Source organism: Takifugu rubripes, chromosome 15 (assembly GCF_901000725.2).
Source record: "Takifugu rubripes chromosome 15, fTakRub1.2, whole genome shotgun sequence".
Classification (NCBI taxonomy): domain Eukaryota; kingdom Metazoa; phylum Chordata; class Actinopteri; order Tetraodontiformes; family Tetraodontidae; genus Takifugu; species Takifugu rubripes.
This window is the reverse complement of record NC_042299.1, coordinates 15,134,094-15,161,421: the sequence shown is the minus strand read 5'-3', so window position 1 is coordinate 15,161,421 and position 27,328 is coordinate 15,134,094. Positions and strand designations below refer to the sequence as shown.

General features: G+C 51.2%; 1 pseudogene; it reads left to right on the top strand.

The window, feature by feature from the left end:
- The window catches only part of LOC115252748 (cell adhesion molecule 2-like), a 112,605-nt pseudogene extending 89,255 nt beyond the window's left edge, over positions 1 to 23,350 (top strand).
- The last annotated feature ends 3,978 nt before the right edge of the window (positions 23,351 to 27,328 follow it).

Below are 27,328 nucleotides of genomic sequence, written 5' to 3'. Positions count from 1 at the left end.
CCTAGCTTAGCCCTGGCATGTCAGTCAAAGTGGAGGGCAATTAAACTGACCCCAGCGAGGAAGAGGACAATGGAATGTGGGAAAGGAGGAAGGATCGGGGCAGATTTGAAAGGGCCGGAGCATCCGGAGACAGAAAGAATATGAAAATAAGAGACTAAGAAGGTGTAAATGCCACACTTCAGGCTTCAATTGGAGGAGGAAGCGTGACACGGCGAGCCAGGGAGGGAAATAACGTGAACTGGGGGGGAAAAAAGGAGAAGGTGGCTGAGCAGGGAGAGGAAGGGGAGGAACTAAATATAGACATGGAAATCAGCAAAGAACAGCTGCCCCCTTTTCCTCAGGAGATACATTAAAATCAGGTCCGGGTGGCCCGAGGGGAGGAGAGGGAATACCTCCTCCACCGGCCAATTAGACGTGCAGAGTGCTGCACTGTTCTAATAAAACCATCACCGTGGCTCCTCCGGCCCGCTCAGTCCCACCGGAGCGACCAGACTCTGACGTAGGGCTGGAGCAGAGGGATCCCCGGCTGCTGGATCCCCGGCTGCTGGATCCCTGTCCTGCAGGCAGCGGCGCCGGAGGAACGTCTTTATCTGACGTCTGTCAACGTGAGAGAAAATCCTGATGGATATCCGAATCACACAAAAGTCTGGACCAGAAGTTCTGGTTTGATGAAAAACAATCTGAGAACTTTAGCTTAACCAGCTTCAACGAGCCAGAGGACCATCTCCGAATCTTCCCGCCACCGTCCAGTTAGCCTCGCGGTGTGGCGCCTCGGCCACGTGCCCGATCGTAAACCGAGCGTCCGGTTTGGGGAAAGCCACCTTCTCCTTTGTACCTGCGCTCTCTGGACCTTCCCCTCAGCCTTGGGCTCCCTTCTCATTGTGACGTGATCGAACCCAGTCACAAAGGTCACGCTGGGCTAAATTTGACCTACCTGCCCCAGGAAGAGGGCAAAATCGGTGATGTAAAGAGAGCCGGGGCGAGAAGGGCCAATTGTTGGCAGATCATAGCTCATGCAAAGCTGCCATGAATAAAACATGCTCCTCCTCTCCCGCGCCTCAGATCCATTTTTCTTCCAATTCTCTCCCCTTCCCTCTCTATCTCTCACACGCATGATTAACCTCAGGGGCCCTAATCAAGGCTGGAAATGACCCGCGCTCCTTGACTGGACTCGGCTTCTCCTCTCCTCCTTCAGCTCGTCCTCTTTGCTCCCTCCGTGCCGCACCGGCGGTGACGGCTGAGCCCTCGCGTGCGGAAAAGTGCTATTCAAGGCTTTATTTGTCTACAGTGGTGAAGAGACGGCAGGAGAAGGCGGGACGAGGGCTGTCCGACCCGCTCCACGTGAACGGGAAATGAGCACGCCTCTAATCAAGTCTTTAAAAAGTGCTATTTTATTTAGTTGCCCTCTTTTGCTTTCCATCTGGTTTTTTTCCCACCCGAATCCTCTGATCCCTTCCTGGGGGTGATGGTGTGTGAGACGGGGGTGTTAGCGGAGAATAAATAATCTGTCTTTCCTCAGCCTTTATTTGCAGTCTTTAAAACCTCTCTCCGGGGGGATGGGGACAGGGATAGATTTGCAGTTATTATTATTTACTTGCTTTCAGCCCCCCTCTCTCTCTCTCTCTCTCTCTCTCTCTCTCTCTCTCACACACACACACACACACACAGATGATCATGAGCTGTCCATGGTGCTGAACACCAACTCCTGACTTGTGCTAACTGCTGGGCTTTTCTCATTAGTGTAGATTACACACACACACACACACACACACACACACACACACACACACACTTCTCACACATCACTCTGTTAATTGGTCTTTTCTCTGCAGCCAGGTAGTGCAGGACCCCCCCCCCCCCCCATCCCCGCAGGGGTCCAATCTAACAAAGACGTGATTGGCCGACGTGCTTCATCATTTGCTTTTTAATTAATATTAAAAGTGTTTTTGGGGTTTTCGTTTTGTTTTGTTTTTCAAGCGCAATTGTAATTCGCAATGAACATAATTTATTCATTTTATATGAGGATTTTTAGCTTATCACGCGGCTTAATTAACACCGCAAACTGCAAATGAGGCCATTAAAACTCTCCCTCGCTATCTGCCTCTATCACTCTTGTTGTGCATCCTCATCACCGGCCCCTCTGTCTCTGCCTCTCTCTCTTCAGGCGCCAGTGGTCAGTACCCGCTGGTCCAGAACCTCACAGTGACGGAGGGGGGGACGGCGAACCTGACCTGCCGTGTGGAGTACAATGACAACACCTCCCTCCAGTGGTCAAACCCGGCACAGCAGACGCTCTTTTTCGGGGACAAGAAAGGTGAGAGTGGCTGACGGGCAGCAGAAGGACGGTGGGTGTGAAACGCATCAGGTTTTCTGCCTGGAACCTCACAGTTCCTGCTGGTGCCTCCTCAGTTGGTTTATTGTGTTGTTGTCGATATCACAGGAGAGGAGAGTTCAATTTGACTTCATCAATATAGCGTCTGCTGAAATCAGGGGAGGCAGGAAAAACTAGGTGTTAACAGGAAGAAACCTTGAGCAGGACCAGACTTGCTGACCCACCACTTGCTGGCTTTCAGGGTAAAGGAGGAGGGGGGGGGGGGGGGGGACAGGAATAAGAGAACAGTGGTTAACTGTTAATTAACTGGTGGAATCAGTGCACAGGAAGCTCACACCAACAGCTCAAGTAAAGCGACGCCAACCGAACCAGGCTACCCAGCCCCTGTGGCTGACACATTGACACCTGTCCCAGTTCTCCATCCAGGTGGTTGCTGTAGCCGCCGCTCTCTTTCGTTTAAACCGGAATTTCCGTTCCATCCAGCAGCACCGGCGACCACGTTGACCTTTGAGGCGGAAAATTAGCTGCGATTGTGACCCGGGTGGGCTAAAAAAAAGGGCGGTTCGGGCCACACCAGAGGCCTCGGGAGGCGTCCCTCCACTTGTTCGCAACCCCTCGTTATCTGTACGCGTGATTACTGCTACACACACACACACACACACACACCCACTGCGGAAAAAACACTGACAACGTCGCGATGCTTTAATGGCTAATAACCACGAAGCGCTTGTTGGTGACCTTTCCCCCCCTCTCCAGTAAAGCCCCCGTGAAGAGGATTCATTGCTGTGTTGCTGCTTCATGCCTGTGAAACGGTCGCATCTCTGCTGCATTAGTGCAGCCTAATAGAGTATGAAGCGCGCGCTCTTGTAAGTGTCTGGATTAAGCACGTGTGGGATTTACACAGTCTTCTTCCATTATCCTTCTGCCCACCGGGCTGAATTGTGCATCTGTGTGCGTGTGTGTGTGCATTTCCACGTCCATCATTTTCATGCTTTTCTGGAACGAGGGGTAATAAACGCCGCACAGAACGCGCAGTCCGACCGCGGGTCTCTGTGGGCTGTTCCCCCCCCCGCACCAGGAGCCCCGCGGGACTCTGTGGGCTGTTCCCCCCCCCCCGCACCAGGAGCCCCGCGGGTCTCTGTGGGCTGCCCCCCCCCCCCCCCCCCCGCACCAGGAGCCGAGCTCGGGGCGCTGTTGTGACCGCATTTCCAGTCACGCTCCGAGATTGGAAATGGAAGATGCCCTTATTATCAGCGCGGCGCAGGGATGCACCCGATGCTGCGGAATTGCGTTGCCGTTCCGGGCGTTGTGTGCGCGCACATGCTCGGGGGGGGGGGGGCAAAGTGCCCCTGGCAGCAGGAGAAAGGAAAGCTGGCGCAAATGCGTCTGATTTCAGGCGCATTCCGATTATTTTTCCTTGACGCCTGTTGGGAAGCAGAAGGAAAACACACGGCCCTACCTGCTGGGGGTGGAAGAATGAAAATGATTAGCACCCGAGAATCCAAATGTATTTTTGAGCTTTAATTTGTAGCATCGCGAGCTAATTGAAAGCGTAATAGAGTCTAATTGAAATTCTTCCACTGTATCGCTGAGAGTTGTTTAATTATGCATATGTGCAGAACTGATTCTGTAATGTCCTCTAATTCAACAGATGGCCGTCTGTGCCGGCAACATGTGCCCGCGCGTGCACGCGCGTCTCAGAAAAGTGTCAGGGGAGTCGGTCGCGGCGCGTTACCGTCAACGCATCAGAGACAAACGCGGGAGCAGCGCCGAGCTGCCCCCCCGCCCCCTCTTTTTGCCCCCCCACCCCCTTTTTTTTGCCCCCCGCCCCCTCTTTTTGCCCCCTCACCCCTCTTTTTGCCTTCTCACCCCTCTTTTTGCCCCCACCCCCTCTTTTTGCCCCCCCACCCCCGCTTTTTGCCCCCTCACCCCTCTTTTTGCCCCCCCACCCCCTCTTTTTGCCCCCCCACCCCTCCAAGGCCCCTCAGATGTTTGCCTTCCCAATGAAGCCGTCGTCCTGAAAGGAGCCAATTCCGTCCTTTCCGTCCGTGTCCACCGAGGGAGTCGGGCTGCCAGAGGAAGATGAGCGCTGTGCATGAGGGAGTCCCTCTTTTATAAGATTCAAAGGGGGCTAATATCATTCTACAAATTGCTCTTTTGGTTTCACATAATTCAGAACTCGATAATAGCTTTATTTCTTGGATTGAGCCTTTTTCCATTGAGGCATAATTACAACGTGTTGCTCCTTTTCCCATCCTGGGAAGATCCTACCTTTGTGTAATTACTTTCCCGGCGAAATTTGCAGGCCCATTAAATGGACCCCTCGCGTGGCTCCGACGAAGGGTCGACATTTAACTCATTTATTCCAGTCTGTGATTCACTGAACCTGTGTCAGTCAGACTTTCACCCTGGGATCCTTCCCGACTCATCTGTCCACCTCTGCTCCGCGTCCGGGGGATCTTGTTCCGACCAATATGCTGCAACACCTCTGATGATTGTTTGAAAGGGGGTTTGACGCACATTCCTTGGAATTCTTCTTCTTTAAAAGTCCCAGTTTAAGATGAGCTGATGGGCAACAGCCCACATGTGGGTCCCCCCCCCCCCCCCCCCCCAACCTGGCACTAGTCGGATTGAAATATCTTTTCCAGAAATTTGAGGTGCGGTGGAAACATAAATCCGCATATTACCAGACTTTTTTTTTAAATAAATAAATTCCTGGTAAGAGCAGTTCCTGCCAGTGGCCACTAGTGGCCGTGTTCCTGCACAGTTTAAGATCAGAGCCGCGCATTTGGGCCGTGCGTGTTGTTGGTGTGCTCTGCCATCTGCCCCCGGATGGAAGCTGTTTAAACATTAAGATTAGGTTCATGGGTGAACAACTTGAGGCCGATTGCCCATTTTTAGCCCCCCAAGCTGCGGAATATGCACCTATTCTGGTTGTCAGATGTCAGATATTCGGCTGTCTGAATCAATTTGCTCGCTGTTTACGGTGGTGTGCGTGCACGCGCGCACGCGCACACGTACTGTATGTGTGTTTGAAATGTGGAGCCTCGCACCTCCCCAGTATGAAACCATGAAAGCTTTGATGCATTCAGGGTATCTGTGCCTGAGCAATTTAGGAGATAGGCTTTTAAAAGTTTCTCCAAAGTAAATAACAAAATAGGGAATGCCTGACAGAGTTTTTATTTAACAGATAGCAGAACTTCCCCGCAAAACTTTATTGAAGTAGGGAAGTTAAACTTTAGAGACAGCTGTCTTTTCTATTTCCTGGAAGCGTGCCTGTGTGAAACATCCTTTCATAGCGGGTGTGAAGATTTGGTGCCGCGTTCGCTCTGATAGAGAGACAGCGAGAAAACCTGAGCGTAAATCTCCAAAGATCCCTAACAAGTCCCCCCCCCACCTCAAGACAAGGACCATAAAACATGAGTGGAGGAAAAAGATGAGAAATCAGGCGGAGTGTAGGCCTGCGAGATGAAGGAGCGGAATTAAGGCGGCATTTTAGGAGAGCTTTCAGCTCACCGCCTCACAAGGAGACTTCCATTTGACCTTGGCTCCTCCACTTCTGCTTCCTCTGCTGCCTCCATCTTCAAGTGTGTTGTCAGTCTGTGTGGAGGCGCAGACAGGTCTAACAATTAGAGGCAGATATTCTTTAAAAAAACAACAGAAAAGTGTCGCCCGTGGATCAGAAGACGTCGGTGTCAGACAAATGTCAGCTTTGTTTCCTCTGCTGCGAGACTTTAAAGCCGGCGCAGGAAAGAGAGAGACTGCGCGTCAAATGTTGCAATAAATCGTGTTATTACTGCCATTAGGGGAGCTGCTTATCTCCTGCGAGGTGTGGGGGAGACCTCAGGCAAGTGGGAATAATTAGCTCAAGCTTGGTGTCAACTTTGGGGTTTTCTTTTCCTTTTTGAGGTGGAAAGTTTTGGGAGGGGGAAGAACGAGGGAAGAGTAGGAGGGAACGAGGCACGTGCGTCCTAATTCCTAATGGGAAAAGGGAGGAAACGCTACAGCCCTGCAAAATATCAGAGTATCCGGAGTGGCCTCGCTCTGGCCTCCTTGTTTAATGAAGTCCTCGTCGGAGGCGTCGCTCTGAACCAGCCTGGCGGGTAGAAACCGATGAAAGGAAGTGATTCCTGTCGCGGGAGAAACCTCCCACAGCCAATTACCATCGGGAAGGCGTTAAAAACGGGGCTGGGCCGACCTCGGCGTAGCAGGCGGAGGAGGTCGCCGTGCGGAATATACAATAAGCTGCTCTATAAACATGGCGCTGGTTCAGGCGCCCCCAGATGGGCTGTTGACAGGGAGAGGAGGAACAGTCGTACCCGGGCGCCCACAGCCGAATTTGCACTTTTCTCATTATAAAATGGTGTCAGTCGAAGGAGCAAACACCTGCCGGGGTCGGCGCTGCCGTACGCTGCGTCTCCGGATAGATGGGGGGAGGTGGTGGGGGGGGGGGGCATGCAAACATATATGCTCGGGCTGAATCAGGCACTTTAGCATCGGCGCCGTTTTGCTCCGCTCGGAACAATCAAAGCCGCCTTAATCTGCTGATTCCTTCATACAGACGCAGCCTGTTTATTTACCTGCCGCCTTTAATGATGGCGGGGGGGGCGTGCACGCCGCGAGACGCAGCCAATTTATCTGGAGACGCGCCGCACCAGCGCCGCCAGCGTCAGCCGCGTTGCCTTTTCAGCAAGGCTCTGGCAACACACCCGCGAGTCACGCGGGTTTCCTCGACGGAGGGTGGCACGTAAAGGCGGGTGTCACGCGCGTGTCGAGGCCCCGGCACGCCAAGTGTTGTTAGCCTTTACGGTCATTAGGGCGATTAAAGCAGGTTTCAGGGATTTAAGCTACGGAAGGCGAGGATGATGCTCTCCCCACCATCACACACGTTTCATGACTAATTTCAGGTGGCGGCAGCATAAAAAACAAACTACAGCATCGCTGCGGTTGCATCAAAAAGTAGCAGAAGGGAATTAGCATCACTGCTGGTTACTAATTGATTTTAGTGCTGTTGAGTTTCCAGGGAGCTGTGTCAAGAGTCACGCCAGCCTTTTGGGTTTTTTCGCGCGTTTGCTAGCATTAGCGCCATCTCTTTCGTTTCTTCGGTTCTAAATGCGAAGAAACTGATGACGGAATTCTTTCTGATTCATGCTTCTTGTAGTCAGTTACAGGTCACTAAGTTTGGGGATGAATTACAGAATCCTAAACCACCATCACACACGATCTTCCAGAACCGGCTGAGGCCAGGCGTTAGCCGCATCTCTCTGCCAGATGTGCTGCCGGGTTTGATCCCTCTTCAGCATTCTGGGTCTGATCCGCAGAGGAACTCAACCAGTAGGTGAACAATCAGATGGTGACCCAACTCAGCTGCATCCAGAACAAACTACGTGGATTCACAATGGAAAATGTTTCGGCGGTCGACAGTAACTGGTGCTGAAGCGCACGTCGCTGCCAAATAACGAGAAACTTCTCCAACGCTGGCAAGACTGGCTCGACTCTGGAGTCTTTTCCTCCCACAGTTCTTGGCTGCATTATCGTATCCTTACCAGTTAAATCAGGATTTCATGGTTATAAACCCCTCCCTTCTAAATCCACTCTGAATCCACACTTCCAAGGGGATCAGGATGATCCCGCTTTTTGGCAACTAAGCTGTGCTCATCTCTGCCTAAAACCACAAAAAAAAAACACTAAATCCAATTCCTAATCTAAATTATTTGAAAAGAGGATAGTTCCGACATTCCACCTTAAATTTGATCACTTTTCGATTAAAGAGATGCAGATAATCTGCCCGCTTGGAGGGTGTTTAACCAGCCGAGTGGAAAACAGCCCCCAAGTCTGCAGCCTCATTATGTCGACATGAGAGAATGTACCAGCTTAAAATCGGCACTTCCATATTTCATCTCGTCCGTCCTTCCAGCTGCGGAGGAGAGGAGCAGAAAAACACTGCTGCTTCCTTCCTGACATCAGCTCGCCGCACTTCCTCGCCCAAGGCAACCAAAGACGCGTTGTTTGAATGAGGCTCCAGGACGTAGGAGGAAGGATCGACGCCGACAGACTGACAGGAAGGTGCAGGAGCCCCAGAACTAGAGTCTCTGTCTGGACCCAGTCCAAGGAACCAGAGCCGTGCACAGCTCGGAAGATAAGCGCCGTCCTCGGAACCGGGGGTGTGATCGCTCACTAATTCTGACTTCCTGCGTCTGTACCTGTGCCCCCTCTCTCGCTCTCTCTCTCGGAGATAGCGTCGCACGCCCCATTGCGAGGCCTAAAGATGCGCCGCGTGCTCGTATCGGCGCGTCACGCCTGCTCAGCCTCGGCGCCGCGTGCAAAGATAACCATTGTTACAGGGGAGGGGGAGGAAGGCGCCCAGCCGGAGGAAACAAACGCGTCCGCAAATGAAAGCGAGCGGCTGTCGTTTAGCCAAACTGATTACAGCTCGGCAGCCGGTTACCGTAGGTGTTCAGCCCCCCCTCCCGGAAGAGGTGACACGAGGCGGCGCGCTCGCAGACGTTCTTCCCTTTGCAGGCGTGGTGGGAAGAATGGGGAGAATGCAGCTTGTGGACCCGACACCTGCTTTCACAGCTGCTTCCAGGAGCAGAGAGTTAGCAGAAAACTGGCAAATTACAGCCACAAGTGGGTGAAAACACAGCTGACGCGGCGCCACCGCCATTGATTTGGTCCATCAAAGTGGAGAGAAGAGGCCAGCGGTGCCGCTCGCTCTCACAACTTTCAGCTACAATGTCGGGCCAAGTTTTTTTTTTTGAAGAGAACCGTATTCCCGTGGAAACCGCGACCACACCGGGGCCTTGTTTTGTTCTCTGTCGCCATGGCGACTGGACAGGGCCCCAAACTGGGCGTATTGATGCTCAATATGAGATGCTGCAGGCAGTTACCCAATCACAGCATAGCAAGAGCTCTCCAGCATCTTCTGCTCCTGCCTGGGGCCCTGTGTGTGTGTGGGTGACACCCACCCACACACACACAGGGCCCCAGGCAGGTGTGTGTGTGTGTGGAGACCAGGATGTCTCCTCAGACCCAACTTAGAAATAACATGGATAAGATGGATGGATGGATGGATGGATGGATGGATGGATGGATGGATGGATGGATGGATGGATGGATGGACGGATGATGGGTGGATGGATGGATGGATGGATGATAAGTGGGTGGATGGATGGATGGATGGATGGATGGATGGATGGATGGATGGATGGATGGATGGATGGATGGACGGATGATGGGTGGATGGATGGATGGATGGATGATAAGTGGGTGGGTGGGTGGATGGATGGATGGATGGATGGATGGATGGATGGATGGATGGATGGATGGATGGATGGATGATGATGGATGGATGGATGGATGATGGATGGATGGATGGGTGGATGATAGATGGATGGGTGGTTGGGATGGATGGATGGATGGATGGATGGATGGATGGATGGATGGATGGATGGATGGATGGATGGACGGATGATGGGTGGATGGATGGATGATGGATGGATGGATGGTGGATGGATGATGGATGGATTGATGGATGATGGATGGGTGGATGATAGATGGATGGATTGATGGATGATGGATGGGTGGATGGATGGATGGATGGATGGATGGATGGATGGATGGATGGATGGACGGATGATGGGTGGATGGATGGATGATGGATGGATGGATGGTGGATGGATGATGGATGGATTGATGGATGATGGATGGGTGGATGGAGGTTTCACCAAGAATGAACCAGAATGGTCCCATTTATGACAAGATGGACTGTCTATACTTGTGGGGACCGCTAGTGTTTAAAATAAAACAGAAATCTGAGATAAGCCGAAATAAGAAGTGTGATTTTTATTATTTTTTTAAATGCCGGCTTAAAGCCTTAAAAGCTTGTTCCTCCCTTTAAAACCCCTGATTTGTTCACCTAAACTCTCCTCCCGTCCCCGGTGTGATGATTGGCCAAACGAGAACAACCTCACATTAACGAGGTTGGACGACTCCAGGCAAGACTCTTAAACCCAAACAAGCCCAAAACGTCGGTACAGCCAACAAAACATCTTGATTTTTGAAAGTTCTCCAGGCTGTTTTTCGGCCAATCCTGCCCTCTCGAAGCGAACGCTCGTCCCCACCGTCGCTCAGTGGTGGAGGAGGTCGGTGGGGACGAGCGTTCTGATTCGTATCGATCTCTCTTGAGGTCTCACGTTCATCTCAGTAAACTTTCAGCAGCTCCTCCTTCAGAGCCCGTCTGAGCGCTTTGATGCTGCTCTGCTGACCCTCTGTTCCTGACTGTGACCCCTCCTCTCTCTCTCCCCCTCTCCCCTCCCTCCCTCCCTCCCTCTCTCTCTCCAGCCTTACGGGACAACAGGATCGAGCTGGTCCACGCGTCCTGGTCCGAGCTGACCATCAGCATCAATGACGTCACGCTGTCCGACGAGGGCATGTACACCTGCTCCCTCTTCACCATGCCGGTCAGGACGGCCAAAGCCTACCTGACGGTTCTGGGTGAGTAACCCAACGGTCGGTACCGTCCGTCTTACAGTCTCCAGCCGCGCTAGTTTAACCACCGGTTGTTTTTTTTGGGCTAATGCTAACGAGATGTTTTAAAGCTACGCCTCAACCAGGATACGGAGGCGATGGTTTATGCAATTAATGGCGCCAGCGACTCGTGCAGACCCGTCGGGAGATGACCTCCCATTGTTTAGGAGCAGTGAATCATGGGTAATTAGGCGTCGGAAATGGCTTTGAAGGAAGTCTAAATGGAACGTGGGAGCGTTGGGGACGACTTTAATTCATCGAAACGCTCGTTTGTGTCTGAACGAGACGGCGAGCTGCTGACGTCGAGCAGAACGACCTGCCGTGTCATCTTCACGGGTCCACGCCGTTACAGTCATCACGGCCCGTCCAGCTCGCGGACGATGTCGTCCAGAGCAACGAAATCCGCCACGATATCCTTCAGTCTTGTTTATTTGCGTTTATTTCTCTAATCCCGCTCTCATATTGCTCTCCGTGTCTTTAAAACACTATTATGCACCAACACCAATAAGCCGCAAATCCACGCAGCGCTCGCCAGAGCAGAGACACACACACACACACACACACACACACACACACACACACACAGGCGTGGAGATTAAAGCTCCGCAGCCTCTGGCCGCCCAAGAGGAACCCAACTGTGGAGATGAACATTTGATCTGTTCTGGCCGTCAGAAGACGGATCTAACCAGCCCCGATTAATCATCCGCCCGCTGGCGGCGTCCTCCGACATCGGCAGGCGGGAACGCTCCGTCTTTCCCCACGATCCGAGCTGATGTTGGGCCCGTTTATGCCGGAGACGGACGAGGCCAGAGTGGGAGTGGGAGTCACGGGGGTGAAGAGCGCACGCTCCCTGGGTGCACCGTGGCCACGGCCCGCCATGATTCCCTTTCTTCCCTTCGGCTCCAGCACCTGCGAGCGTTTACGCAGCATTCCGACACTTTTAAAATCCACATCCGCGTTCATTAGACCGGACGCTCCTTCCTGAGATGACTGTGGTGCGTTTTCCGCTTTCACGTCTCACCACGGTGCTGGAACTCGCCAACATCTAGAAATGGTTTCCAATTGGGTGAACTGGAGACGGCCCAGTGGCCGGAGACACGGCTCTAGTGGGCCGGAACCCTCTGATGAGGATGAGCGACGCCTCCTCTGGTCCTCCTGGAGGAGAATGTCCAGTCAGACCCAATAATGATGCCCCTGGTGTGTGTGTGTGTGTGTGTGTGTGTGTGTGTGTGTGTGTGTGTGTGTCTCAGGAGTGCCAGAGAAGCCTCAGATCAATGGCCTGTTGAATCCGGCCCTGGAGGGGGACCACATCACCCTGACCTGCATCACTCAGGGCAGCAAACCCGCCGCCGACCTGCGCTGGTTCAGGAACGAGAAGGAGATTAAAGGTGCGTAACCTCCGTTCCTGGGTTTCATCACCCGGGCTGGATCAGATGATGGAGATGATCCAGTTCTGGCGGTCTGTCGCGTTTCATCTCCAGAACCGTTTCAATTTGGGGTGGAACGTGTTTCTCTTGCCCCCCCCCATGTGAAATGAACGGTGACCTTTCCACCCTGGTCCGCTGAACCAGCGTTTAAACGGGGTCTCTCCTTCAGAAATGAGGCAGCTCGCACGTGAAACGAGCGTTTTAAGGACAGAATCCAACAAACCGGGCGACAGAACACGACCAAGGCGGCTGCGATCCTTCGCAGTTCTGATTAAAAGCGAATAAGGAAATGCCAATCACCCTTTCTAATTTAAACGACTCCAAGTGTAAACAGACGAATGTGATTGATTTTGCTTTTTGCAACAATGAAGCCTCGGAACGATTTCTTTTTTCAATCTGGCGCTACGACAGATCAATGAGCCTCGGTTGTGAGAATGACACGCCGCCAAGTGCTGCACATCCTAAATGCCCAATTAAATGCAGACAAATTTAAACGAAAATCACATTTGGCATGCAAAACACACAGTTCTCTGCACAGACTTCATTTCTCTGCTTATAGAAAAGCTTAATAAACCACAAAAAAATATAATTTTTGCAAAAGCACGCATGATCTTTGCTCGTTAAGTTTGCATAGTAATGCTTCTCTCTGCCGCTCTGATTTTTCTTCACTCCTCTGGTTTCGGCTTTGCAAGGTCTCTTCTTTCATCTGGTGCACATGTAAAAGTGTTCTACACGCACAAAAGTTGGCATTGCTTTACATTTAATGGCTCCAGGAATTAACTGTTCCTAACGAGCCCAGCAAAGGCTGCGAGGAACGGTGCTGAAGCAGCACCGAAGGTGAACGAGGCGTTGAGCAACGATGAAGCTGGTGTTTCCAGGATGCAGGTGAAGGCAGCGGCCACCTCGAGATGACCTTAATGGTCAAACAACCTTTCGGCTTGTTTGCGTGGAATCGATCCAAAATACGAGCAGTTCCACGCAGGGCTTGATCAGAATGACCTCGCCAAAAAAAGGAAAAAAAATCAATAGAATGAATGCTCGTAAGGACTTAGGAGCTTTTCTTGCTGACACTTGTCACCAGGCCACCAACCACAAGCTGACCATAACTAGCTTGTTAGCTGCGCTAACGCTATCTGAAGGGCTGATAACACGTAATAACCAACAACTAAAGTTGGCTAAAACGCGTTTTGATCTTGTTTTCAGCTTTGGAGGTAAGTCCTAAGATGATGAAACCCCAAATACAGTTTCAGCAGCGTGATCTTGTTAAGGATCCCTGCCAGAGGCCCAAACGGTCCAGCGGCACATCTGGCAGATTCATGTGGATGATCTCTGACCTGTGGGTGATCTCTGACCTGTGGATGATCTCCGACCTGTGGGTGATCTCTGACCTGTGGATGATCTCTGACCTGTGGGTGATCTCTGACCTGTGGATGATCTCTGACCTGTGGGTGATCTCTGACCTGTGGATGATCTCTGACCTGTGGATGATCTCTGACCTGTGGATGATCTCTGATCTGTGGGTGATCTCTGACCTGTGGATGATCTCTGATCTGTGGGTGATCTCTGACCTGTGGATGATCTCTGACCTTTGAGTTCTAAATGAAGCTGCGTGACTGTAATTTAACCGTGAGGAGCCTCCCTGCACGTGGGCTCGCTGACGCTGACAAAACTGACATTTTCACCCAATTTAGCGAATTTAAACCCCCATCCCGGTGGCTGTGAAGCATTCTGCATCTTTTAGCCAACAAATAAAGCAGCAAAATTGTAATTTTTCCTCCTTTTGTGTTTGTGAGCAGCTTCTTCTGCTCCAGGATCTATTTAACATATGTTAAACTCGTGTTACTCAAATTTAGGCTTGGGCTTGTTGATAGTGGAGAGTTTGGCTTAAAGGCTCTTGGAAAGAGTCTTGCGTCTCTCGCCGGTCCATTACCGACAGAATCCCCCTCTGAGGCAATTGGAAACATAACAAGGGTGTTATTTTCATCTACTGCCGAATATTAACCAGCACTCTGAGAGTTCGTCTGTGTTTTCATGTGAATGCAGCCTTCAGAAGAAGGTTTGGGTGTCAGGGTCAGGCGCTAGGATTCTCTTTTTAATTCAGGTCTTTTTTTAGCGTGGCGGGCTCCTTCATTCGGAACCGACGTTGCGTTCAGCTAATCTCGAAACCAGTGAAAATAGATAGGATTTATTCCACAACGGACCAAAATAACCCGTGTGGCCCCGTCGTTTCCCCGCGTTGGCTGCACAGCCGTCTGATTTCGTGTCAGATTAGGGGGAACCGTCCCGGATTTGCTTCTGCGCTCTTGCAGACGATCGATCGGAGCTCCTGTTTACAACTGAATTCGCCGAAAAGCCGCCTCATTGTCTGCCGTCACATCCTTCCCCATCCCAGACGGCTCAGCTCGCTATCTGGCGCTCGGGTTTCCAGGGTGCCGATGAGCAGGCAGATAAGGCCGAATCAATGCCGCCTTTCTGCAATTCAAAGCAGACTTTGGGGCATTTTTCCATTTCACCCTAGTTTTCCGATACGGCTGCGCTATTGTCCTCCTGTTTTCTTCAGACTTCCTGGCTAAACATCGGATGTTTGTGCACGGTTTGTTCGGGACAGTGTCGGCGTTCGTCCTCCCGACGGGGGCTGAGCTGCCTTCCATATGAAAATCCATGTGACTGCGGGTGGCCACACTGGGAATAAAGTGTAACATATTGGGGTGGGATCTGGGGGCGCGGAGATTTGATTATATGCAGAGTTAGTGGAGCAGACCGCATGCAGATGGAGGACACCCTCTCCTCGGTGAGCGCCGGGGTGGAGGTGGGGCTGGGTGCGAGGCAGATGGAGCAGGCAGCCCACGTGTAAGGACATAAGCCTCTGTGTGTGGAGCGGAATCCAATATTCCTATTTCTCAATCTCTTTGTCCCCCAGATCCCCTTAGTCCCCACCCAGTAATGATATATTTCTATCTCAGTTACACACCGTAACCCGGGGAGACCTGTGCCAATATCGCCGCGTGTAGCGCTTGTTTACACACCGCTGAACCAGAGGGAGCCGCGCCGAGTCCAGGCTCGGCTGAGATGAAATGAATATTTATTCCAAATAAAGGTGGGGATGTTCGCTCTGGCGCCTGCATTATCATACTTTCTGACCTAAACTGCAGAGGTTATTGCTTCATCGCCTTAACTCTATTCCGAGGGGGCTTAAAGAGGGGGGGGGGGGCACGCACGACAATTTGATTAAAATTTGCTCGGTCGCGTCCTCGGTCCTGTTGTCAAACTTGTCAAGGACGTGGACGTGTTAGCGCAGACACGACGCGCTGCTCCGTGTCCCCTCGTTCTCTGGGTGCGAACCCGACTCTGAACCTCCGCTAGAAAGCGATGCTGGAGTTTCCCACTTTTACGGCTACTTGTTGTGGACGGCCCAGCAGCCGAGAGGCGACCTTTGACCTCATCTGGAAGCCGCCGACGTTGAAGCATCGGGAGCTGAAGACACTTCTAGCCTGAATAAAATTCGCTCTGAGTCATTTCAGCAGTGTGAGACAGCTTATGGAGTCTGTGTCGGGATCAGAGCGGCACCGTCCAGCTCCCCGGGGCTGAGTGGATCAATGACTATTAAAGATGTAATTTCAAGATGGCTACTGCGGCATGAATAAAAGATGCTGCCGTCAAAAAAAGCACATTCAACCTCTTGATCCCGCGCACGAAAGCAGCTCTCGAGCTCGCACGTCACGCACGAGCCTGAAGTGAGATCGGTGGAAGTGTGTTCGATGGTGCCGGAGTTAATATCCACGCATCCATCTTTTCATGCCGTTGATCGCGTTCTCAGATTTCACTCGCAGCTAAAACAGAAGGCAAAGGAAAGGCGCTCCGCTACTACCTTTAATCCGATTAAGGATACAAGCCGCGGAACAAAAGAAAGGGAGGTCAGACGTCCCCGCACGCCGTTGGCGGTGCGGAGCAGCATGGAGGAGGTGGACACCTGTCCAGCTGTAAATGCCGGAGCCTTAAGCCTTGTCACACGTCTTCCTTTCAGAGCTGCAGAAAAGCTGTCGTGACAAACTCGGCGTGAGCGGCGAGCGCTCAAGGACGCCATGACAATACGTGTCCGCCAGGCCCCGATAGGAACTTTCCCAGCGTTTTATACCCTCTGTGTCTGGAGCTGGGGGGGTGGGGATTGAGGGGCTGCCAACTGCTTCCCGAACACTGCCGAGTCACCTGATTCAGAGCGGCAGCTCCTGGCGTTCCTGACGCTCGCTATTCAGGACCGTGAACACAACACGAGCAGATAAAGAGATCATCTGGACAACGGAGCATCATCACCAGACCTGTCACACACCTTCTGGATGGGGGGACTAGTCAAAAAGACACAAACGAGCTGGAGCGGTCAAGCCGAGTCCCAGAACAGTCGCCTCAGCTTGTTTATCCGAGTTCAGCAAACAGCGGCACATCTCCGTGCTGCCATGGCGGCGCCGATCATTGGTACGTTCCTCCTGTTTAAACAAATTATTTGGAAGGTGAAGTGCGGCTGTGATGAGGCAGCCCCCCTCCGGCCGCCAGCATAAATCAGCAGCGTTGCTCCTGTTCACGAGGCCGACCTTGGCGGTCTACCGCCGCCTCGCTCGCTCTTGATTTCCATCTTCCCCCCCTCCCCTTTTGCTCCTACTGGCATATAACAGGCCAGAATCTCAGAAACCCACCATCACTCTTGTTTCCAATCCCCCTGACCCCCCCCCCCCCTCCCCAACCACCAGGCAAGTGCTCACGCCAACGATGCAGAGCGCCGAGCACCCATCCACAAAATAAGCAGGCTAGCCCATCGCGGTCGCAGCTAATGCAGGATTTTGGTAAGAAAAGGTGCGGATGCTTTCATGCTCCTTTCATTTCCTTCCCTGAAAGCAATAATGTCTGTGTGCAATATTTCAACAGGCAGGCTTACAGTTGTGGAATTTAAATTCCACCAATTTACCACAAATCATTTTGGAAACGAGCGCTGCCCCATTGGATTCCACTTTTTTCCCACTTGTTTTTCCAGTTTAGCTTCCAATCAAACGTAAATCAGCCGTCCTCCGTGTTCCAAAAGCAAATTGTGATGATGAAAGCCTATTTAATTATAGCTGTTTAGTCTTGATTAAACTAAGGGAAAGGCCGCGCCAGAGAGCCAGGAGACGTCCGGAGACTCAGGGGACGGTGCTACGATGCAGATTTTCTTTGGTGGGGGGGGCGGGGCTGTGCCGGTCCAGATGAAAATCCCAGTCAGAGAACTCAAATTGGATTTCTGGGCCTGCTTATATATGTGAAAGTGTGTCTGTCACGCTGCAAAATGGATCAAATAAGGCCCCCAAAAGTGGCTTTATTTCCTTCGTGTAAATATAAATGAAAGGTTGATATGAAGCAGCGGAATCGCCGCTCGCTCCTCCGGGCTTATATAGAGTCGATATGCTTGATCTGAAGACCGATAATAGGTGATCGCCCTGAACATGCAGCATTTCCTCCTGCTTTGGCACCAAAGTGGGTGAATTTGTCAGAGAATTTGCTTATTGGAATCAGCATTGGGCTCGTTCACAAATGTATCCCAACCCCAAAAAATTCGGCCCGCTCGGCGAAACCTCCGATGGGCGGCTGTGAGGAGCTATTTTGAGGGCCAATTCCGCCCATTCGCACCCTGTCACAGAAACACACACTACATAGGCCGATAAGCGCTGAAACACTGTTATTAGAACTATTAAGCCAACAAGTTCCTGAAAACAGAACAACGACGCTCCGTCATAAATCCGGGTGCTTAAATACGGAGCAGCTGGTCACGCGTTGTCCTCGACGGCACCCTAACCCAGCGAAACGGCCCGCCCGGATCGTTAATCTATTACTGCGTCTAAAATAAAACGATGCAATGATGGAATGCCGGGGGGAGGAAACCGGAGGGGTTTTATTTACTTTCCAGAGTCGTTCGATTGATCTCTGGTTTTTATGTGCTGCCATTTGCCGAAGGGAAGGTGAAATATCTGCTCTTGTTGCATCTTCGTCGCATCGATTCTTCAGTATTTGATGGAAGTGTCAGGAAAGTGGTGCACAAATATGAACTGGGGGTGGGGGGGGGGGGGGTTATGATAAACAGGAAGTAGGTGCAACCTCAAAGGCGCCATGGATGAATATAATGTCCTCTCTTTCCACCTCTATTCTTTTCTCTGTCCTTTTGTCAGTATTTTGTGGGGGGGGAGACAAAACATGTTGTTTTTTTTCCCTCCACGCTTCTGTTGTGTGAGTGAATGTTGCTAACACTAACACCGCAGACCTGTCAGTCATTCATCTCTGGGGGGGGGGCGAGTTGGGTTCACTCCTGCAGTCGGGGGAAGTGACTGAGCAGAATAGGTGATTGGCACAATGGAGGGGGAGAGAGACGGCGGGGCGGAATCCGTTGAAACGGGAGCAGATGAGCGCAGAGGAGGAAAAGGATAGGGAGCGTCAACAGTCCCTCCAGGAGACACAAACAAAGGCAGCGCTTCCGAGAGGCGGGCCGCTTCCCTGAATGTCCTGTGATGATGGGAAAAAAGTGACATGATTTCTCAAAGCAGCGTGACACCTGAAGGGAGAGATAGCCTGGGCAGTTTAAAAAAAACCTGTAAAATAGTGGTTGGTTGTTTTTTTAATCTGTCTCTTTATGGGAAATCAGTCCGCGTAGGAGTGTGGATGGACGTGTTTTGGTAGGAATGGAAAGATACTGATGGCCCCCCCCCCCCCCCCCCCCCCCCCCACCCTTCTGTGAGTAAGCAGAAGCTCTAAATACCTGCTTCAATACTGGAATACGCAAACACCGCCGCTAGGGTCGACGCTAATCAGAGCTGTTGTCTGCAACAGTCATTTGCATTTGCCGCCCACGAGAGGCTTCCGGATCGAGCAGAACAGTTTGCGACGGTTGAGGCTGGCGGTTCAGGGAAGGAGTTGACAGATTTGCCAGATGTTGTCTGTTACCCTCAGCACAGCCGCAGCTCCTGAATTATTTAGGTGTGAGTTTTGTAGGCGTCTTTGTGGGTGAAGCTAAGAAGACTTTCTTTAACCAGGTTCTCTTACGACATAACAGCAGCCTTCAGAAACTCTTGTTCTTCTTCTTCTGCTTCTTCTTTGGTGGTAGGCCACTGCTCAGTTACCTCCTGGAGAATGACGTTCCGATATTGTCGTTCCGATATTGACCCTTTGCGACTGTGATGCTAACTGAACTTCCTCTGTAGCTGGGGGATTCTGCTCGGGGGGTTATTTTACGCTGCCTTTGGTCTGGATGCTCCTTTTTTGCCGACCGTCCTCTGTAACAAGATGCTCTTCAAAAAGCGTGAAAAGCAGCTGGACGGCGTGAAAAGTTTGCAAAAGCGCGTTGGCTCTTGGCCGCCGTCATCTTGTCTTCACCTTCAGTGGGCTGAGCGCCGCCGGAGCGCCTCGGCCATTCCTGTGGGTTGGGCGGGGGTGCCGACGCGTGTGTGCTGTTTAGATGGGATTATGATGCAGGTGTTGTGGCGAACGGCCCCGAGCACACACACACACACACACACACACACACACACACACACATGCAGAGCTGTGTGTTCAGACAATGTGCGACAAGGCCGACAGAAGCTGCTGCCAAACACCTGATTGGTTCTGGCACTGATTTTGTCGCGCCGCCAGGCAGCAAATGGACATCACGGAGGATATGAAAAGGCAGAGTTGAAGTGCCTGAAACAGTCCGTTTCCAAGGAGGGTGCGAGGAACCGACATTTCTTCTGGCACAGTTGGCGGCTTGTTTAGGTTTCAGAGGCACGCACGAGTCTCCAAAAACACCCCCAAAGATGCTGCGGTTGAACCTGAGCGTCGTTGGTTTTTTGGAGCACAGCGACTCCCGCAGCATCACACACTCTCTCTCTCACACACACACACACAGACACCCGAGATTAATGATCTGTCCCTGTGACGAGGTGCTTCTCTCTTCAAAGGTGCCAAAGAGGTGAATGCAAGTGGGAAGACGTTCACGGTGCAGAGCTCCCTGCAGCTGCACGTGGACAGAAATGATGATGGAGTGGCCTACACCTGCAAAGTGGACCATGTGGCACTCACGGCGAAGCCACAAGCAGGCCACCGAAGTACTGGAGGTCCACTGTGAGTCCAAACACACACACACACACACACACACGAGCTCAAATGTTGACGTGAGGGTGTAATAAAGATGCATGACTGGTGCAGCTTCACTGCAGCCCAACTGGATGCCACCTAAGACCAGATGTAAATGTGCTCCAGTCACCACATAACAAACTGAAAATGATGTCACAGCTAGCACAGGGAAAGGTTTTTGGAGTGTTTAAATGTGACGCCTTCACTGCTCGCTCTTTTATACTCACGTCTCTCCGCCCCAGATGCTCCCCAGGTAGAGATCATCCACTCCCTTGCGGTCCCTCAGGAGGGCCAGTTCTTGAAGCTGGAGTGCGTCTCCAAAGGGAACCCTTTGTAAGTCCCTCACATTCCAGATCAGCCGGCGTCAGCCTTTTATGTCGCGCCGCCGACAGCTACACGCAGCAAACCTTGTTTCACTTGTCGTGTCCCGGCAGGCCCGATCCTGTCATATGGACAAAGGACGGAGGGGAACTTCCTGACCTGGACCGGATGATTGTGGAGGGGAGGGAGCTCACCTTTACTTCACTCAACAAGACGGACAATGGCACCTACCGCTGCGAAGCCAGCAACCTCCTCGGAACCAACAGCGCTGAATATGTCCTCTTCGTCTACGGTGAGTTGAGGGAAAGGCCACCGCAGGGGCGCCCGCCTCCCCGAGACAAATCTGGAAACCTTTGCTGCTGCTGACAAAGATCCTCAGGGAGTAACAGCAAGAAGAGACTCGGAGTCTCAACAACGGCACCAGAATTCCCGATTATAATATCCGATCTGCATAGCGTAATAGTGCTGAGGATGATTAATGGGCCTATCTCTCACAGGGGGAATAAGAGCCTCGGGTGACATATAAATACCACCAACATCTTCCCTTAAATAAACCTGCCTCCAAGATCACACACACATGCACGGCAGGGGGTAAACGCGTGAGAGGCAGAATTTAGGGCGGCGTTGTCAAGGAATATCACCAGAAGAGATAAGTAATTCTGAGTAACGCCAGGGGAGGTCAGGAATCAGGGCTGCGAGGAAAACAGATAGCTTAGCCCCTTTTTCTCCGCCGCCATTTGTCTTTTGGCAGGAAGTTCTTAGGCTTAAAAAAGGAGCGGAGCGGTGACAAATCTCCCTTCCTCCGTGTGAGGAACTTAGCGTGGGGCTTTCGCTCGAAACGCCGGCAGATTTCAGCTGCACGTTTAATACTGTTGATTTATTCACCGTTCTGGTTCAACGTTGACTTCATTTGGCACCAGAACTTCAGAGAGGTGAGTGATTATGTTGCCAGAAGGTTCACCGGCGTCCTTGCTCGAAGACGCAGATGTGTGAGTGCTTTTAGGTCGTCGTGGTCGAGGCCGGCGCACCTGTGAAGAGCGCCAGGGTCGTTACTGTAAAGCTTTTAAACGCAGAGCGGAATAATGGAGAGAGCAAACAACAAGACGCGCTGCCGAATGAATAACGATGAAGAACGGTGCGCTAATGCTGCGCCGTGACTTCCTGCGCCTCCCGCTTGCCCCTGATGTAGTTAATCAATCAATTAAATATAATTGTTTCATGACACGTTTCCTCGGGCATGACCGACAGTTGCATCGCTTTGTTTTCTGTCCCATTTGTCCCGCTCGTCACGGCGCCCCCGCGGACGCGACGTTAGCTTCAAATGCCGCCTGAATGCAAACTCCAAAAACAAGCAGAGCGTTTCTTGACAGTGATTTTATTTAATTTACAAATTCTGCTCAACGCAATGGCGGCGGGAAGGTCAGACGGTCCAATCCACGTTCATTAGGTGTTCTTTTGAAATGGCACTCCGTCCGCTCTGATCCTTCATTATTGATTAGCACACCTTTTAGCCTTTCAAAATTGCCACCGTAATTCACAGAAAATACCTTTAAATGCTTGGCTCTTCCCCCTCTCCCCTCGTATCTCCTCCACCATTTGGTGATTGGCGATGAGGCTGAAATGTCAAAGAGACGTGCAAGATAATCGCCCTGGAAGAAGCACCGCGGGCAATTAAAAAGCTCTCGCTCGCAACACAAAAACAGCGGAGCCAAGGTTGCGGCCCAGCGGCGCTCCCGTTTCACTCCCATTTCCATCTTCATACACCCAGAGGTTCCAGAGAAAGATCCGTCAGCTGGAGCAGATCTAAGCCCCGTTCCCAGGCTGCAGCCAGGGAAGGGAACGGGGCGGAATAGTTCCGCCGATGACATTTGAAGATGTCAATCTTTGGCAACTTTTGCCCTGATTTTGCCGACAGGCTCCTATAACCCCCCCCCCCCCCCCACGCGGTGTATGCTAAACAATTATATCTGTGTCCATGCTTTTAACATTGCAGAATGACTCACGCCTGCATTGACCCAGAGAGAACCATTAAAATCCCGTTATATTAGAGGCTTTTACCATGGCAGCCGCCCACTTTTGAGCAGATCGAGTCCGTTTAAAACAGGTCAGCCAGGCTGTCATTTATGCAATCTGTGTCATGCACCAGCGATAATGCGTTCTCCAAAAGTGGTTTCCAATGTTCTCTTTATGCTTTGAATCTTGTTTTAATTCCTCACCACCGTGTGCCGGTTTGCCGTAGAACTGTTTGTGTTTTTTTCCCCCATTTAAGCTGCCTACCTTCATGTCTGTTGGTGTTTTTGAGTTGTTTCTTGTGTCCGTGTGTCCATCTGTGCCCACCAGACACTCCCACCACCTTGCCTCCATCCACCACTCCCCCCCTCCATCCCAACCCTGCAGATCACACCGTTCTTTTAGGCACCCGCGCCTCCGACCCCGCGCTCACTGGCGACAGAGGTACAGTACCGCCCCACACGTCTCCACAGGCCCTTCTGCATGATCCTTTACGTTTCCCTCTGTGCTTCTCCTGCAGTTCAGCTCTCAGAATGTTTCCTTTTGCCCTGCAAACGTTCATTTCATGTTCCTCCATCTGCGGAGTCAAGGGTCCAAGATTCTCTGAGTCGTATTCAAAAGGGGTTTTTGCCGTCCAAACCTTCCATCTACTGCCCCCGTGGCATTTCTCAGTACTTCTGTGCCCGGAACCTCAAAGAAGCAAATGTCACGTCCAGCTGAAAATGTCTGGCCGCAGGAGACGTCTCATCACCGCTCCAAATCCTGCGTTCGCTCTTAGATAATTCTGACTCCAAAAGCTCCTTTTCAAAGAGAACTTTGGTGTCTGGTGTCCTCAGAAAACTGTGGCTGTAATCCTTCAGCGCTTTAGAGGCAATGAAATGTGAGTAAGATGCATCTGTAATGAAGCTGCGCAGGGAAAGCGTCTGTTCTTCTGGAGATTGACCACGGGAACAGGAGTCCCGTTCCTCCGTGTCAGGTAGATGTTTATGAGCTGTTGAGGACGAGCAGCGTCTGGCCTCATTCAGAGGAGGTTTGCAGGCTCACGCCAGGAGGGAATCCTGCCCTGACAAATCTTGTGTAGGGGCTCTAAAACCGGGATCATTGAAAGCAAGGCTCTGGAACTGAAGAGCAACACTGTTTCCTGCTGCAACTTAACCTAATTGCTTTGATAAATTGTCGGCACATGCGGCTAGTGCTGCGCAGTGTGAATTACACACACCAGGACCTTCTTAGAGAGATGGCGATAGCTTCACTTCTGCTGTGTCTGGGCTGGGAGAGGTCCACGCCTCCATATTCTGCCTTTAATCTGTGTTTCTAAAACTATTTTACGACTGGTTAAAGGTCCAAAAGGCAAACGCTCTGATGCCCGCGGCGTGAATGGCTGCACCATTATGCTGATGTGGTCTTTTATATGCTGCGGCAGAGCGGGCTGTCAATCAAAGTCCCTGAGTGACAAGTCAATCTAAAATAAATAATGTGTTGTGACAGTGTATGCAGAGGGGCTCCCGCACTCATCCATCATCGCCAGCTTGGTTTTCCAAAGTTGTTGGAAGTATTTTGACCCCTTTTTAATAAATAATCTTGACTGCAGTTCTGGAATGAATGGAATTCAACGACGGACCCCAAAATTCACCAGTTTACTCGGCTCCTCCTGTTCTTCGTTGCTCTCCGTTTTCATTTGCCCGGCCTCGTTCCCCCGGAATCATTCCTTTCTCTAAACGACCGTCTTCACGGTTCTTCAGGGGTCTCAACTCCACCTCTCCTCCGTCAAAGTTTCATTTTTCCCTCCCCGGCTCCGTCTCTCCCTCTCTCTCTCTTCAGAGCCTGTTTTAGAAAAAGAAAGAGGACAGTGGATCTTCCACATTAGCGCGTCCTCACTGCTGCTCTGATGTGTGTTTGTGCAGCGCCGAGTCTTTGTGTATCTTCAGGGAATCTAAGTATCAGCCTCCCTCTCAGTGTCCCCGCTCTCAGGATACTCCGCTATCTGTTTCCATGTGTCTATTTGATTTATTACCAGGTCTTTTCACAGGCTCTGGATGAAAGCCGCGCTAGCCGCGTGACGTTTTGTCTTTTTAATAAAGTTGTCTTCCCGTGTAGATGAAACGCAGGATGTAGGCTCGCCTGTAAGCAGAACAGCTGCATTATACACACGGCGAGCTCTTTCCCTGCTGCAGCCTTCATCTGTTCCGCTGTCTCCCCTCCTCTCACCTCCACGCTACGCTATTAGCATAAACAGCAGCTGCCGCCAGGCTGAAGTGTCGCCTGACGGTGCGAGAGGACAGAGACTTGTATGGCTTTCACATGAAGGGGGATTAAGAAACGGAATATGGGCGCAGGTTTTTGGAGGTTCGGTCCGTCGGTTTAGAAGAATATTAGGCCCCAACGACCTGCTGGAAGTGATTCGTGTTCTTCAGTTGTTCCCTGACTTCTGAGTTCAGACAGAAACCTTTTCAAAAGGAAAGGATTGATATTCTGAGACGAGTTGAGGCTGCCCTCTCGAGCAAAGCCCGGGGGTAAAATGGCTGATAAAGTTCTAGATTTTGGAGGAATTTGCACACTCTTAAAACAAAACTCAACAGATTATACTAATAAAGCCCTCGTGTTTGGGATAAAATGCTGATTCCTTGTTGAATTCCAGAATGTTTCCTTATATAAAAATTAGTCCCAACTTTCCCTTTTGTCCTGCGGTCGGTATTTAAAACTTTTTACTTGTTTTCTATCATTTCGTTTGCAAGTTGTGACACTTTTTTACAGCGCGCTCCCGCCCTAATAGCTTTTTGCGTGGCAAATTGCTTTTGTGTGGCTAATTTGCCCACGTGGTGACAGCGAATCAATACAAGCGCATGGCGCTGAAATGATGCATTAAGTCAACCTTTGCAGGAAGATTTTTAAGCAAGACTCAGTGGTCCTAATGGCAAACGGAGATTTTAAAGGACCCCTGCCTTTAATTGTAATATTGACCTTTGGAACGAAGGTGATCTAAGCTACGGGATATTTTTTACACCCTTAATTCTGGACCACTGCTGCCTGATCCACTGTATTAATGAAGTCCTGGCAGATATGGCCAACACACACTCTGTATTTTTAATAGCCTCGTCAGCCGTAATAGCTGTAATAAGTCTTCCCTTAAGTATCCAGGCTCTATGCGATGCCATCAGACCACCCTCTCCCACCATCGCACGCACGTTCTCCGCCCCAAATGTTTCAAATTAGCTTCGACCTTGGGATGTCAAGAGCTTGAACCCGTGCATCAATTTTTCTTCTGCTTTTAAAATATTTACCACTCACTTCTCATAATCAGCTTTTGTGCCACCGACCTCGGCCCCCGTTCCCTGATATTACTCCCGGATAAAAGGGGCCCTCAGCTGGGAGAAGCCTATTATTCATGGCTTGTCACCGCTAACACAGAAAATGGAAAACTACTAAAATATGCCCCTCAACCTCCAAGGTTTATAAATGTTCTTAGTCTTTAGTCTGGTATTTGATCCCCGAGGAGCTGGTGGGAGTAAATGAATGCATCAAGAATTCTTAAAGCCTTAATCAAAATGTCTACAGAATCCTGGACGATATCGCAGAATTCCGCTGTAATTGTTGGTGTGAGGCGGCGCGAGCGGCACCTGCACGGCTCCGAGGCAGAGCCGAAGGAATCGGACCCCAATTCTTGAAGTGGAGAGCGGTGATTATTACGTGTGAATTCATAAGGCTGCGGATTGGTCAGGGTTGAAAAGTCAGGATTAGGCCGAGCGTTCCCTCCTCTCCGGCGCGGCCTGAAGCCGAACATGAGTGGCAGCGCCGTTCCTGACAATCTATCCGAGTGATTTTCCTGAACTGCGGCCAGGGAGGTTAAATTAGCCGGACGAATGTCGCCACGGGTGGAAATTGTTGAGGGGGAGGGGCTAAAGACAGAGAGAAGCCGCGTGAATCGCGTGTTAGCGTAGCGCTGTGTTAGCTCTCCGTGTGACTCCTCCCAACACGAGCCCGTGCTCGATCAAAGAAGCAGAAAAAGCAAATGTCATGGGGTCAGATCCCCCTTTCTAAAGGTGCGCTTTGAAAAGGGGAACCATAATTTGATGAAAGAGTTTCTGTATGAAATAAATGAGCTGGAGGTGATCTGCCGTGGCTGTTTTATCATTGTTGAGACTCAAAGGTCAGGTTCTTCACCTCGGGTAGCGTTTTATGTCTTTAACCCCACGCTAACCTATTGGAGCCTCTTCAGACTGAGAACAAACCTTTTTTGTAACGACTCAATAAGGGAGGGAACTATTTTTATCCCCGGCAGAGTTGGGAGCCTCCTTTATTTCATTGCTATTGATCTTATTCAAAATGGAGGGCACAGGTTAGACCGCATGATGAAAAGGGCTTTTTTCCCTCCTTTTTTAATTGCAGGTGTCCGTGTCCAGTTGAACCTTTCCTGTGTTCCATCCTGGAAAGGTTGGAACCAGCTTGCGGCATCCCTGGGGGGGTGGGTGGGGGTCGAGGCCTTCAATATTGAACAGGCCAACCTTCCCTCCATTTTGCCTTGTGCTCCTCGCCGAGAGTCGCAGGAGAATTTAAAGCGTAACACGCGAGGCTGTCGCACTTATTA